This window comes from Bidens hawaiensis, unplaced genomic scaffold, assembly GCF_021521415.1.
Source record: "Bidens hawaiensis isolate Kalapana, Puna unplaced genomic scaffold, B.hawaiensis_p1.1 tig00018650_1, whole genome shotgun sequence".
Taxonomy (NCBI): domain Eukaryota; kingdom Viridiplantae; phylum Streptophyta; class Magnoliopsida; order Asterales; family Asteraceae; genus Bidens; species Bidens hawaiensis.
In genome coordinates, this window is record NW_027492820.1 from 48855 (window position 1) to 62748 (window position 13894).

The following is a 13894-nucleotide window of genomic DNA, read 5'->3' on the forward strand; positions in this document are numbered from 1 at the left end:
TATACTCGTACTATAGGTGCGAGATAGCAAGAAAGAGAACGCAAGGACGGTGTTGGAAACCGATCCCGATCAAAGGTGAATGCGCCTCACTTTTATAAACTTGTTTTCAAATGAATAAACGTGTATGTGTTAAACTTTACATGAGACTAAGTGTCTCTAAAAACATTATGAATAAGAGTAAAAGCCTAGCCCTCAGGCTATAGTATACGTTTGTCTGGATCCTTACATATGTGGTAAATGCGGTGGGCACATCGCACCACGCCTGGTCACGACCTCCAGCCACGATATGTCGAACCAAAGTATGTTCGAGTGAGAATGACCTTGTGTATATTTATGGCACCTAAGTACGTCGGGACGCTGCGGTGTCTTGCTGGGGTGACCTAGGTAGAGGCTCGAGTTTATAATGATATTGTTTTAACTTTGTTATTCCTAAGCCAAGATGGGCCGAGGCACGCGTAACCCTCGAGGGGTAACAAAGTAAAAGAAAATGTTTTTGCGTCAGCATATTGACCATCATTCGTTGCTGACGTATTTTTATAACATTTTGCAGGTAACCAAGATTAAGCTAAACGACGAAGGCTTAAGAATCCGATGGCTTGGATAAATTTTGTTTAAATCTATAATGTGATGTTTTTGTTAAAACTTATAAACAAGTAAACCCAATCGGGACTTTTGTCTCGACTTTTGTAATGTAAATATTTTACAACTTTAATCCTTATATTTTATAAAGTCTTCCGCTAACAATCGTAACTCTGATTTAATTACAAATGTGGTACTAACTATCGAGTCACACGCCTAGGCCCAAGATGGGGGTGTGACAGGTTGGTATCAGAGCCATCGATCTTAGCGAATTGGGTATCATAAACAATACCCAAGCTTCGATCCAAGCATAGGAAATATTTTATTTGTTTATTTGAATAGGGATAAGAGTGGTTGGTAACCTTTTCTTTCCCTCTCTACATTCTAAACCACCCAAAGATGTCTTATGAGAAATTAATGGAGTATTATGATCGTGAAGCAAGATTACTTTGAGGCTTTCGTCAGCCGGGACCAATACATTGAACGACCCAAACCGATATACTTCCCCGTGACTGAGCAATGCCCAATTAAATTACCCGATAGTCCACCACCACCAAGAATCGAACCCTAAAGACACTCGAGCTATCATACACCCACAATGCCTATATATCATCCATCCGAAATACCAACGTATCACCCAACGGAGATCCCTAACTACCGAACATCGGAGGTTCCGCAATACTTTCCCACCGGATATTTCCCAAATGCACACCCATCCTATGCCTTCCTTTCAAACCGACCAATCAAGGAAGAGCCAAAATCCCCATCCTCCGATTGGATGCAATGCCACTCCGACCCACGAATATGGCTTACTGGAAGCTCCACCATGAACGAAGTCCAATCACAAACCAACAATGGCGAAGGATCATCCCCTAAACCAAGAATGAGGGTGACGATGTCTTACGAGAGTTTCAAGATGCCCGCAATGATCAACGAAACCACTCAGTATATGGAAGAAGAGGAAGAGCCTATGGAGGAAGAAGAGGAGGATCCCGAAGAGGAAGATCCTGTAGAGGAATCCGAACCGGAAGAAGAGCATCCTGAAAACCCTAACGAGATATCAATGAGTGGATCACTCACTTCCCACGACCCAAGTTACGGTTCCGTCGACCCGTATATTCAATATCTGGAGCAACTCAAGAACCAGGCTTCGTCAAGCTTCCCGCCATTTCAAGGAAGGATTCCTTCAATTCAAGAACAAGCTGATGAGATTCGATAGCAAAATCAAGCCGCCAAGACATACCTCTACCTTGCATCTGATCAGACTTACGTTCCGTATCCTAAACCGAGAAACCACTTTGAGATGGTGACGCTGGGTTACCGTGACCCACCGCCACAATATGGATACCCCGACGTTATTCCGCAGTCATACGAAGAACACCTGGATCGCGCGTTGCACGAGACTGATGACTGGAGGAAGAAGGTGGTTGAAGAAGGGAAAACAGAAGAAGAATATAGGAGAGAAGCTTCTTCACAAATGCAACAAACTGACGAGGGTTGTTTAGAAGTTTTTGAAGTACTAAGATGATGGTGGTGATGACGTGTTTCAAGAGACGAAGTGTTTGAGTGTAATCTAGTTTATGTGTAATATGTTAAGTAATGTATGGATAAGAATATATATACATCGAGTGTGAATGTATATATATGGTGTTTATACCTTGTATGGTATTTACAAATGATGAAATAAAATGTGTGTTTAAAGAACATTCGTTAAATTTCAGATATAAAAGAATAAAAAGAAAAAGATAATATGTCTCAACAAAGTAATAACTTTAAGGCTTCCCGAAATGAAACCTAAAAACAAAAATAAAAAGGAAAGGGGCCCGAAAAAGAACAAGAAGATCCAATTCCCGAAAAATTTATGGATCGAATTCAAAAGATGATTAAAGAAGCGGTTAGGGAAGAATCCATGGCTAGATCTCAATCTAGGCAAACAAAACATTCCCACTCGGCTAATCCTTCCCGAAAATCTGTTTCCAAACCCCGCTCTAGACCTTCTCGTATGGAAGAGAGTGTACATGAATCGAACACTGATGGTGGGGTCCGTCAAGAATTTAAAAGGCTTAAGATTGGTGGGTGTACGTTCAAAGACTTTAAATACTATGGGCCAAAAGAGTTCCACGGCGATAAGGGAGCCATCGCGACTGTAAGGTGGCTTGAACAGATGGAGACAATTGTGATTACGAACAAGTGTTCGGAAGAGGAGAAGATTCAATACTCTGCCCTGATGTTTAGAGGCGAAGCCTTAGATTGGTGGAATACTCTGATCTTGAATAGAGGAAGGGAGGTTATGTACAACGTGTCATGGAGTGAGTTCAAGGAGTTGATATTGTCGAAATTCTGTCCGATGCATGAAATGGACCAAATCCAAACAAAGTTCCTATCTCACAAGGTTGTCGGAACAAACCTTCGTGAGTATAATACCAAATTCCACGAATACTGTCGCTTGGTGCCCCAGCTGGTTACCCCGGAATCCAGCAATGTTACACGCTATATATGGGGGCTACCACGGGAAATTCGTGACATGGTAAGGTCGCACTTGCCTCAAACCGCCGAATCCGTGATGGAGTTGGCTGGATATTTAATGGGCGGATTGATCCGCAATAGAGAAGAAGATAAGAGGGTCGTGTCGACGCAAGATACGAAGAAGGAAGGAAATACCCGTTTTAAGGGTAAGGGAATCAACCAACGAAGGTCTGGCTTCAACTCCGGCATCCCACAATGCAAAACTTGCAAGAAATACCATAGGGGTCGATGCCATCTAACTCCCCGTCCCTGTGAATCATGTCACAAACTCGGCCACGCCACGGCCGATTGTTGGAAAAAGAAGATGACTTGCTACAATTGTAAGGAGATGGGACATCTTAGCTTTGAATGCCCCAAGAATAAACCCGGGGCTGGTGGTGCAGGTGGTAGCGGTCAGAAGAGTGAGCCCAAGAAGGGCAATGCAAAAGTGTTCGTCCTTGATACGAAGAAAGCGGCCGACACACCGAAAACCATTACCTGTACGTTCCTTGTTAACAATGCCTATGCTAAAGTCTTGTTTGATTCAGGAGCCAATTTAAGTTTTATAGATTATAAGTTTTGTAGTCTATTAAACGAACCCTTAATCAAACTTAATAAAACTCTAAGCGTCGAGACCGCTAGTGGTGAAATTGTTTAAATCTCTGAAGCTTTACAAAACGGAAAAATCTTATTAGCCGGTTACGTTTTACCTATTCAATTGTTGCCCATGACTCTTGCTGGTTTTGATGTTGTATTGGGTATGGATTGGTTATCCGACAACCATGCTCGTATCCTTTGCAGTAGCAAGACCATCGAACTTCGAGCCCCTGATAAACGTACCATACGAATTGAAGGGGATAAAGACGCTGGCCAAGTTAGCCTAATCTCAATGATCATGGATAACAAATGTTTGAATCAAGGATGCTTAGCATTCATGGCCTACGTCACCAAAGAATCTAAACCCAAAGAAATCAAAGACGTTCCTATAGTTTCCGATTTTGCCGATGTCTTTCCTGATGATCTTCCTGGCATTCCTCCCGATCGTGAAGTAGAATTCAGACTCGATCTCATTCCCGGCACTGTTCCGATCACCAAAGCTACATATCGCCTCGCACCAACCGAGATGAAAGAATTGAAGAAACAACTTGACGAGCTTCTCGAGAAAGGATTTATACGACCAAGTTCATCGCCATGGGGAGCGCCGATACTTTTTGTCAAGAAGAAGGATGGATCCATGCGAATGTGTATCGACTACCAAGCTCTCAACAAAGTTACGATCAAGAACGGATATCCACTTCCACGAATCGACGATCTCTTTGACCAACTCCAAGGTGCTAGCTTCTTTTCCAAGATCGATCTACGTTCCGGCTATCACCAACTCAAGGTTCAATCCGAAGACATTCCAAAGACCGCGTTTCGAACAAGGTACGACCATTATGAGTTCATCGTTATGCCATTTGGACTTACTAATGCCCCGGCTACGTTCATGAATATGATGAACCGTATTTGTATGCCTCATTTAGATAAATTTGTGATCGTATTCATCGACGACATATTAATTTATTCTAAGTCTAAGGCCGATCATGAGAATCACCTTTGAACATTACTTGAAACCCTTAGGATCGAGAAATTGTACGCCAAGTTCTCAAAATGCGAATTTTGGTTGCACGAGGTGCAATTTCTTGGTCATATCATCAACGTCAATGGTATTCAAGTAGACCCCGCTAAGATTGAAGCTATCTCTAAGTGGGAGATCCCGAAGTCGCCAACCGAGATTCGAAGCTTCTTGGGATTGACCGGCTATTATCGAAGGTTCATCGAGAACTTTTTCACGAATCGCTGTTCCCTTAACTTCATTGACTCGAAAGAACATCAAATACGAATGGGGAACAAAGCAACAAGAGGCGTTCGATATACTTAAACAAAAGCTTACCCAAGCTCCTATACTGGCCTTGCCAGTAGGTATTGAAGATTTTGTTGTCTTTTGCGATGCATCTCATTCCGGATTGGGATGTGTATTGATGCAATGAAAGAAGGTAATCGCTTACGCCTCTCGTCAATTGAAAGTACATGAGAAGAACTATACAACTCACGATCTAGAGTTAGGCGCCATAATCTTCGCACTTAAGATATGGAGGCACTATCTCTATGGAGTAAGATTTAACGTGTACACTGATCATAAGAGCTTAAAGCATATCTTTGATCAAAAGGAACTCAACATGCGCCAATGACGCTGGATGGAGACTCTTAATGACTAGGACTGCGAGATAGTTTATCATGAAGGTAAAGCCAACGTTGTGGCCGATGCCTTGAGTCGTAAAGAGCACAAAAAGCCGAAAAGAGTCCGAGCGTTAAGGCTAGAACTTCAAATCGATCTTGTTGACCAAATCAAATCCGCTCAAACTCAAGCGATCAAGGAGAACCAAATATCTGACGAAAAACGTAATGGCACCATTGATTTGTTAGTCAAAGGTGATGATGGTATTCTTAGAATGGGAAACCGAATTTGGGTACCAATTGTTGGAGGATTGCGAGAGAAAATCTTGAATGAAGCTCATAAGTCTAAATATACGATGCATCCCGGGAGTGACAAAATGTACCATAACCTCAAGTCGAACTATTGGTGGAATGGAATGAAGAAGGATGTCGCTTCGCATGTTGCGAAATGTTTGACGTGTTTAAAAGTCAAGGCTGAACACCAAAGGCCTTCGGGATTGCTTCAGCAACCCGAACTTCACGCATGGAAGTGGGAGTTGATTACTATGGATTTCATTACTAAACTCCCTAAAACGACTCGACAACATAATGCAATCTGGGTAATTGTTAATCGATTAACAAAATCCGCACATTCATACCTATCAATGAGTCGTATTCAATGGATATATTAACGCGTATTTATGTAAACACCATCGTTGCCTTGCATGGAGTACCGCTATCTATAATCTCCGATCGAGACAGTCGTTTTACGTCTCACTTTTGGAAAAGCTTCCAAGAAGCGCTAGGTACGAAGTTAAACCTTAGCACTGCCTATCATCCACAAACTGATGGGCAAAGCGAAAGGACGATTCAAACATTGGAAGATATGCTCCGAGCTTGTGTGATAGACTTAGGTGGAAATTGGGATGACCATTTACCCCTAATGGAATTTTCATATAACAATAGCTATCATGCAAGTATTCAAGCTGCACCGTTCGAGGCGTTGTATGGTCGAAAATGTAGAACGCCCGTGTGTTGGTCTGAAACTGGAGATAAGCAATTATCTGGACCCGAGATAGTCCAAGAAACTACCGACAAAGTTATTCAAATCCGCGAACGACTTAAGACGGCACGTGATCGCCAAAAGAGTTACGCCGATGTCCGTCGTAAGTCGTTAGAGTTCAATGTCAGTGACAAAGTACTTTTGAAGGTTTTGCCATAGAAAGGCGTAGTCCGCTTCGGCAAGAAAGGAAAGTTGAGTCCTCGATTCGTTGGACCCTTTGAGGTACTTGAACGAATTGTTACCGTCGCATATCGTTCGCGACTACCCGAGGAAATGCAAGGGATACACGATGTATTCCATATCTCGAATCTGCGTAAATGTCTAGCCGATGAATCTCTTTCGATGCCGTTAAAAGATGTTGAAATTAATGAGAACTTAAAATTTGTCGAACGCCTAATTCAAATTGAAGATTCAAAATTAAAGAAACTCAAAAGAGGAATCTTGAAAATTGTGAAGGTAAAATGGGATTCCCGACGAGGACCCAAGTATACATGGGAACTCGGGTCCGAAATGAGAAAGAAATACCCCCACTTGTTCTCGTAAAGCAATCTCGAGGACAAGATTTATTTCAAGGTGGGGAGGATGTAACACCAAGGGAATTTTGGGCCAAAAATGTCAAGTTTCCAAAGTATAGGGATCAATTCTGCCAACTTCCAAACCCCAAGGGCTAAAATTTAAAAATCTGATTTCTTGCCCTATCGCGGTACGCGACGAGACAAAATACAAGCCCATCGCGTACCGCGATGGGGCTTGGTCAAAGTTTCTAGAAAAAGTTAACAGCGTACGCGATCGCTGTTGAGCCTACGTCATCGCGTACCTCGATGACGTGGCCTGACACGTATGACACCTTTTCACCACGTGTCCACACGTGGCACACCGGTCGCCACGTGTCCCAACACGTGGCACGACGTCGGCCACGTGTCAACACGTGGCACACCGTCTGCCACGTGGAGACACGTGGCAGACCTACTGGGTCACTCACCTGGGCTACGTCGTGGTACGCGACGGGTGCCCAGGGACCGGTCGCGGTACGCGATGGGATCCAAATTTTTGCCTATAAATAGCAGGTCCGGGGTCTTCATAACTTACACCAAATCCAGCATACAATAATCTCTCTACTCTCTCATTAAGCCTCGAAATTCGTGCCAACGATCCACCTCGAAAACCATGCCCCGATTCCTCGATAAACGTGCCATACCTCGATATTCGTACCACTCCCCGACGACGTTCCAAACAAGAAGGTGGTGCTGCTTTTACATCCCGGCGATCATTTCGAAGTGCGTGCCGAGAAGATTGGGTGCCTCGATTTGCGTGCCAAAGTGAAGTGGCGATCAAAGCAAGTGTTGAAAGGACTAAGCGGCGTAGAAGTGCTGCTCGAGTATCTAGGGAATTATAATCCGAGGAAAGGTAAGGCTTACTACCCGACTAAAATAATAATAAAATATTATAAAGGCTTAATGCCCTAAGTCGGAATTATACTCGATGCTTAAGAAAAGAAAATATATATAACAAAGAAAAGAAAAGAAAAGAAATATAAAAGTATAGGTATATATATATAGGTGTGTGTGATTATGTATATATATATATATATATAATTCTTTGTTATGATTATTATTTAAGTAATAAGGGTATTCTTAAATAATAAAAGAAAAAGAATACGTTTCTTAGAAAAGAAGAAACGTCGGGTTTTTATAATAAACTAAAGGTTTATAAATATGGCTTTTAAAACTAAAAGTTTTAAAGAAAGATTATTGAACTAAAGGTTCATCGAGATAAATAAGACTAAAGGTCTTAAGCCGGATTGTATATCCGACTAATAAAAGGTATACTCGTACTATAGGTGCGAGATAGCAAGAAAGAGAACGCAAGGACGGTGTTGGAAACCGATCCCGATCAAAGGTGAATGCCCCCCACTTTTATAAACTTGTTTTCAAATGAATAAACGTGTATGTGTTAAACTTTACATGAGACTAAGTGTCTCTAAAAACATTATGAATAAGAGTAAAAGCCTAGCCCTCAGGCTATAGTATACGTTTGTCTGGATCCTTACATATGTGGTAAATGCGGTGGGCACATCGCACCACGCCTGGTCACGACCTCCAGCCACGATATGTCGAACCAAAGTATGTTCGAGTGAGAATGACCTTGTGTATATTTATGGTACCTAAGTACGTCGGGACGCTGCGGTGTCTTGCTGGGGTGACCTAGGTAGAGGCTCGAGTTTATAATGATATTGTTTTAACTTTGTTATTCCTAAGCCAAGATAGGCCGAGGCACGCGTAACCCTCGAGGGGTAACAAAGTAAAAGAAAATGTTTTTGCGTCAGCATATTCACCAGCATTCGTTGCTGACGTATTTTTATAACATTTTGCAGGTAACCAAGATTAGAGCTAAAGGACGAAGGCTCAAGAATCCGATGGCTCGGATAAGTTTTGTTTAAATCTATAATGTGATGTGTTTGTTAAAACTTATAAACAAGTAAACCCAATCGAGACTTTGGTCTCGACTTTTGTAATGTAAATATTTTACAACTTTAATCCTTATATTTTATAAAGTCTTCCGCTAACAATCGTAACTCTGATTTAATTACAAATGTGGTACCAACTATCGAGTCACACGCCTAGGCCCAAGATGGGGGTGTGACATCAACCAAGAAGGCGTTTGTTATCTTCCGACACCATGGTGATTAATCTTGAAAGGCGTGCCGGCGAGTGGTGAAGTTTTGGTGTTCTTCGTTTGGCGTGCTAAAAGAAAGGTGACGAGAAAAGGAAGTTTGATCAAGAAGATTAAGAAGGAAAAGTGGCGTTGGAGTGCTGCTTAAGAAATTAGGGTTTCCATAAGCCAACAAAGGTAGGCGTAAGGCCGATGAAAATAATAATAAAATATTATAAAGGCTTAAACCTTAAGTTGTGGTTATACTCGATATCTCGATAAAAGAAAATAAAATATACAAAGAAAAGAAATAAATAAATAAAATTATATATATTTGTGATTATATATATGTGTGTGTGTGTGTGTGTGTGAAATTTCTTTGTTATGAAGATATTATTTAAGGAATAAATAACTATTCTTAAATAATAAAGAAAAAGAAAAGAATACGTTTCTTAGAGAAGAAGAAACGTAGGGTTTTTATAAATAAACTAATGGTTTATAATGTTACTTTTTAACTAAAGGTTTTAAAGTAAAAAGAGATTTTGAACTAAAGGTTCATCGAGGTAAAGTTTATAAAATAAGACTAAAGGTCTTAAGCCGGATTGTATATCCGATTAACAATTGGTTATACTCGTACTATAGCTGCGAGATAGCAATGGGAAAGACCCTCGGACGGTGTTTGAAGCCGATCCAAATCGAAAAAGGTGAATACGCCCCAAATTTTACAAACTTGTTTTCAAACGAGTCAACGTGTTATATGAAAAACTTTACATGAGATTAAGTGTCTCTAAAACATTTATAAACAAGGGTATAAATACTGGCCTCAGGCTATCGTGTACGTTTGTCTGGATCCTTTCATATGTGGTGGGCATATCACACATGGTCACAATTACGCTCGCCTGCGGGGAGTATGACCTTGTGTATACTTATAGGCACTCAACTAGTCGAACGCTGTGGTGTTTCACTGGGGGAACCGAGTATAGAGACTTGAGTTTATAAATTGTATTGTTTTAACTTGGTTATTCCTAAGCCATGTTGGGTCGAGACCTACATAGTCTCGATGGGTGATTTAGTAAAGAAAATATTTTTAGCGTCAGCATATTCACCAGCATTCGTTGCTGACGTATTTTCTTACATTTTGCAGGTGATTAAGGTTAGCACTTGGAGAAAACGAAGTGCTCAAGATATCTGATGGCTTGGATCTTTTTGTTAAACATATTATAATGATAATGGTGGTTTTGTAAAACAAGTAATCTTAAAACATTAAACGGGAAACTTTTAAATCCCGTCTTTTGAATATGTAATTATTACATTTTAATCCACAAGTTTATAAGTCTTTCGCTAATTAAACGTAACTCATGATTTAATTACAATTGTGGTACCAACATAGGTGTCACACGCCTAGGCCGTGGTCTGGGGTGTGACAGTATGCCTGCCGAGGACTTCAACAACGTGGTCAAAGTTTACAACCTTGGCATTGAGTTGGGCCAAACGGCTCGACAGGATCCTAACGGCAAGATTGCCGTGTATAAGGAGTACTTTTTCCTGGGCAACTTCCATTTGCCCATTACCCGGTTCTTGCTAGAGGTTTTGGATGCATTTGGGCTGCACCTCAGCCAAATACATCCACTCGGAATGGCTCGCCTTCGCCATTTCGAGTACACTTGTCATTGCCTTGGCGTTACGCCCACGGCTGACAAGTTTTCGGCCTTCTATAGTGGCGCTTTTCCCAGGGTTGGTATAATATGTTTACCCGTCCTGGTGCCAAGGCCATTGCTTTGGAGGCGCAGAAGAGTTTGCACGAGTGGAAGAGTCTCTTCTTCTATGTTACTCTGCGCGTGATTCCCCATGCGATGCATTTTACGGACGTGAAGGAGCTTCCTGAGCCTAAACCAATCCCCTATTCTGGGACTGACTGGTTCAATACTTTACAGGTCAGCCACTCCCCACTCTGTCACTACTCGGAGAGCACACTGGTGCTATTCGGCATGAGTCGCATCTGGGAAGATACGATTAAGGTTCCGGTGATCCATAACGGTGGTCAGGGTTAGTAGTTTATTTGGTTATTATGGACTACCACCTGTTTAGTTGGCCTTTTCTAAAGTTTTTCTTTTTTTAGAGGTTAAGGATCCCATGCTCCTTCTACAACCTGCGCCAGAGGGTGTAAATATCTTGCACCGGAGGGAGTTAATTCCCCGTGAGGAGCCAATCCTCATGAAGACTGCCTCCAACTTTGTGTTCCCTCTTCGTATGAGGCAGTCACTTCCTCCACGGCTGCTGCCACCTCCCAACTTCGTTAACCCAAAAGAGGGTGAGTTTGTAACATTCTTTGCTTTCATTTACACGTTTCCTGACGCTTATTTGTTTGCATCTTTCAGGTAAACGGTCTCAAATTGTGTGCCTTCCTAAATGCAGTGAGAAAGGTGCACAATCTAGCCGTTGGAAGGCGGTTGCGCCGCCAAAGGATGCCGCCATGATAAACGCTGTAGATGATGATGACGATGTCGTCCTTGTGTCCAACGTGCCGTTTGAGCCTCCGGTATCTTCGTCGCCGACAATGCTTGTGTCGCCTGGTTCCGGCAGTGACGCCTTGCACTCCAAACCGCCTGTCACCAGGCTTCTGTTGGCTTCTCCTTGCCTTTATCGCACAGCCTGTGACTGTTGTGTCTGTCATGGACACAAGTCCGCATGCCGCTACTCCAATTTTGGTGGCGACATGTCTTGTGTCTTCTGCAGCCTCCGCTCCTGGAACTGTTGTGGATACTAACATCGTATCTACCAGTCCAGCTTCTTGTTTTGTTGCCGCTGGGGCGTTCACTGTCCCACACAACGCGGCGTCTACACTTACGGGTGGTGAAGATGAAGAAGAGGCGCCTCGCCTCTTCAAGAAGCCCCACCTTGGTGGCTCTGCAAAGATGAGCAGTTTAGTCAAGTCTCCAGGTATAGTGTGTTATGCTTTTATATTCTATATTTGGTATAACATTTCTCATGTAAACTTGAATCGTGGCAGCGACGTCGAAGATATCCTCTTCAACGAAAGCTTCTGCGGTGTCCGCTGTAGCTTCTTCCCTGGCGGCTGTTTTTGCTAGCTTGCCGATGATGACAAGTGTGGGTAACTTGTCAGAAGCGATGCTCGTTGTATAGATGATGACTTTGCCGATGATGACGGGTGTGGTTGGCCAGTCTGAGGCCGAAACCATTGTGACGACGGTGCCTGTGTCTGCGAAATCTGTTATTCCGTCCGACCCTCAGTCAACGGGGTCAGCTGGACCGATGAAGGTAACTGTGGACGATTTGCCTAAGGTCATCAGCAGCGAGTCGACGGGTGTTTCATTTTCCGACTTTATGAAGTCTAAGCAGTTTTCGCCAGACAAGACTTACGTTCTTGATGGTGATGAGATTGTGCAACCGCCCCCTTTTAGCGTCCGGGCGGTGGTACAATGTAAAGTTTTTTATTTTCCTGGTAGTAGTGGTGGCGGATCTAGCGAAGGGGTATTAAGTGTAGATACAGATCCCCGCGATTCCGTTGAGGCGAACCGTATATATCAGCCGAAGTGGAAGGTCACCCACGGCGCCAGTTTGAGGATCCCGCTACCTGTATAGAATTTTTGGAACATGGTGTACCTCCTGGCGAGCGCATTGCTCGCAAATTCCAGCCTCGGAACAGTTTGTCCTCCGATGCCGTTTTTCACTATGTCTAGTCTCTATCTAGTTTGGTGGAGCTGGTGTGCGACAATTGCGCCCTTCACGAAGAGAAGATCAAGATTACTGCTACCATGAGGGAAATGGAGCAATCAGTGAAAAACACCGAGGCTGCCACCTGGAAGGCGGTTCGAGAAGCAGCAGAGCACCGCCATGCCCCAAATAAGATCATCTATACAAAATGCCATTCTGGAGTGTATAATTCAGCGCTTTGTGACGTATCTTTCGGGCCTCCCCCTTTTTCTCTGGCAAGGTGCCTGACGATAAAAAGTTGACAATTGATGTCATCCAGTTTGGTGTAGTTACGGAGCATACCCAGACTTCTCTCCTGATTGTTGAAGGGCTTGTTAGCACTTCTACGCTGACGTCTTTTGCGAGGTGTTCGAAGCTTACCGATGCTAATTTGCTAAGAGCATCAGCTTTTTTGTTTTGGCTTCGTTTCACATGTTTCACTTTACACGTGATGAAGGTTCCCATTAGCGCCTTAGCTTGCGCCAGGTATGATGCCATTTTATCGTCTTTTGCATCATATGATCTTTCTATTTGATTCGCTACCAACATTGAATCGATGTGTGCTTCCAAATGTTGAGCCCCCAACTTTTTGGCGATTCCAAACCAGCCAACAACACTTCATATTCCGCCTCATATTTGTGCCCTTGAATTCGTGGCGTATTGCCTATGTGAAGTCTTGCTCCTCTGGGTTGGTTATTCTTTACCTTGCGCCTGCACCTTCATCATTGGATGCACCATCAGTGAACAATTTCCAAACTTGTTCTTTTTGTTGTTCGGCGGGGGGTCTATCTCTCTTCGGCATTCTTTCTCTTTCTCATGGGGGTACCTCCGCCATGAAGTCTGCCAAAACCTGACCTTTGATTGCTAACCTAGGTTTGTATTCGATGGCGTGTTCTCCCAACTCTTCCAGTCTCCCACTTTTCCAATCTACTGGATAATTCTGGTTTGCTTAACACGTTCTGCAGGCAATAATCGGTGAGAACATGTATCGGGTGGCCTTGGAAGTATCTTCTCAGATGGCACGCCGTTTGTACCAGCGACAGGACCAATTTTTCCAAAGTGGAATACCTTGTTTCCGCATCCTCTAGGGTGCGACTTACATAGTAGATAGGTGTTTGGACACCATTTCTTTGGCCTTTGGTGCCGTTAGTGTTGGCAATTCTGCTAAACACGACTTGATTTCTT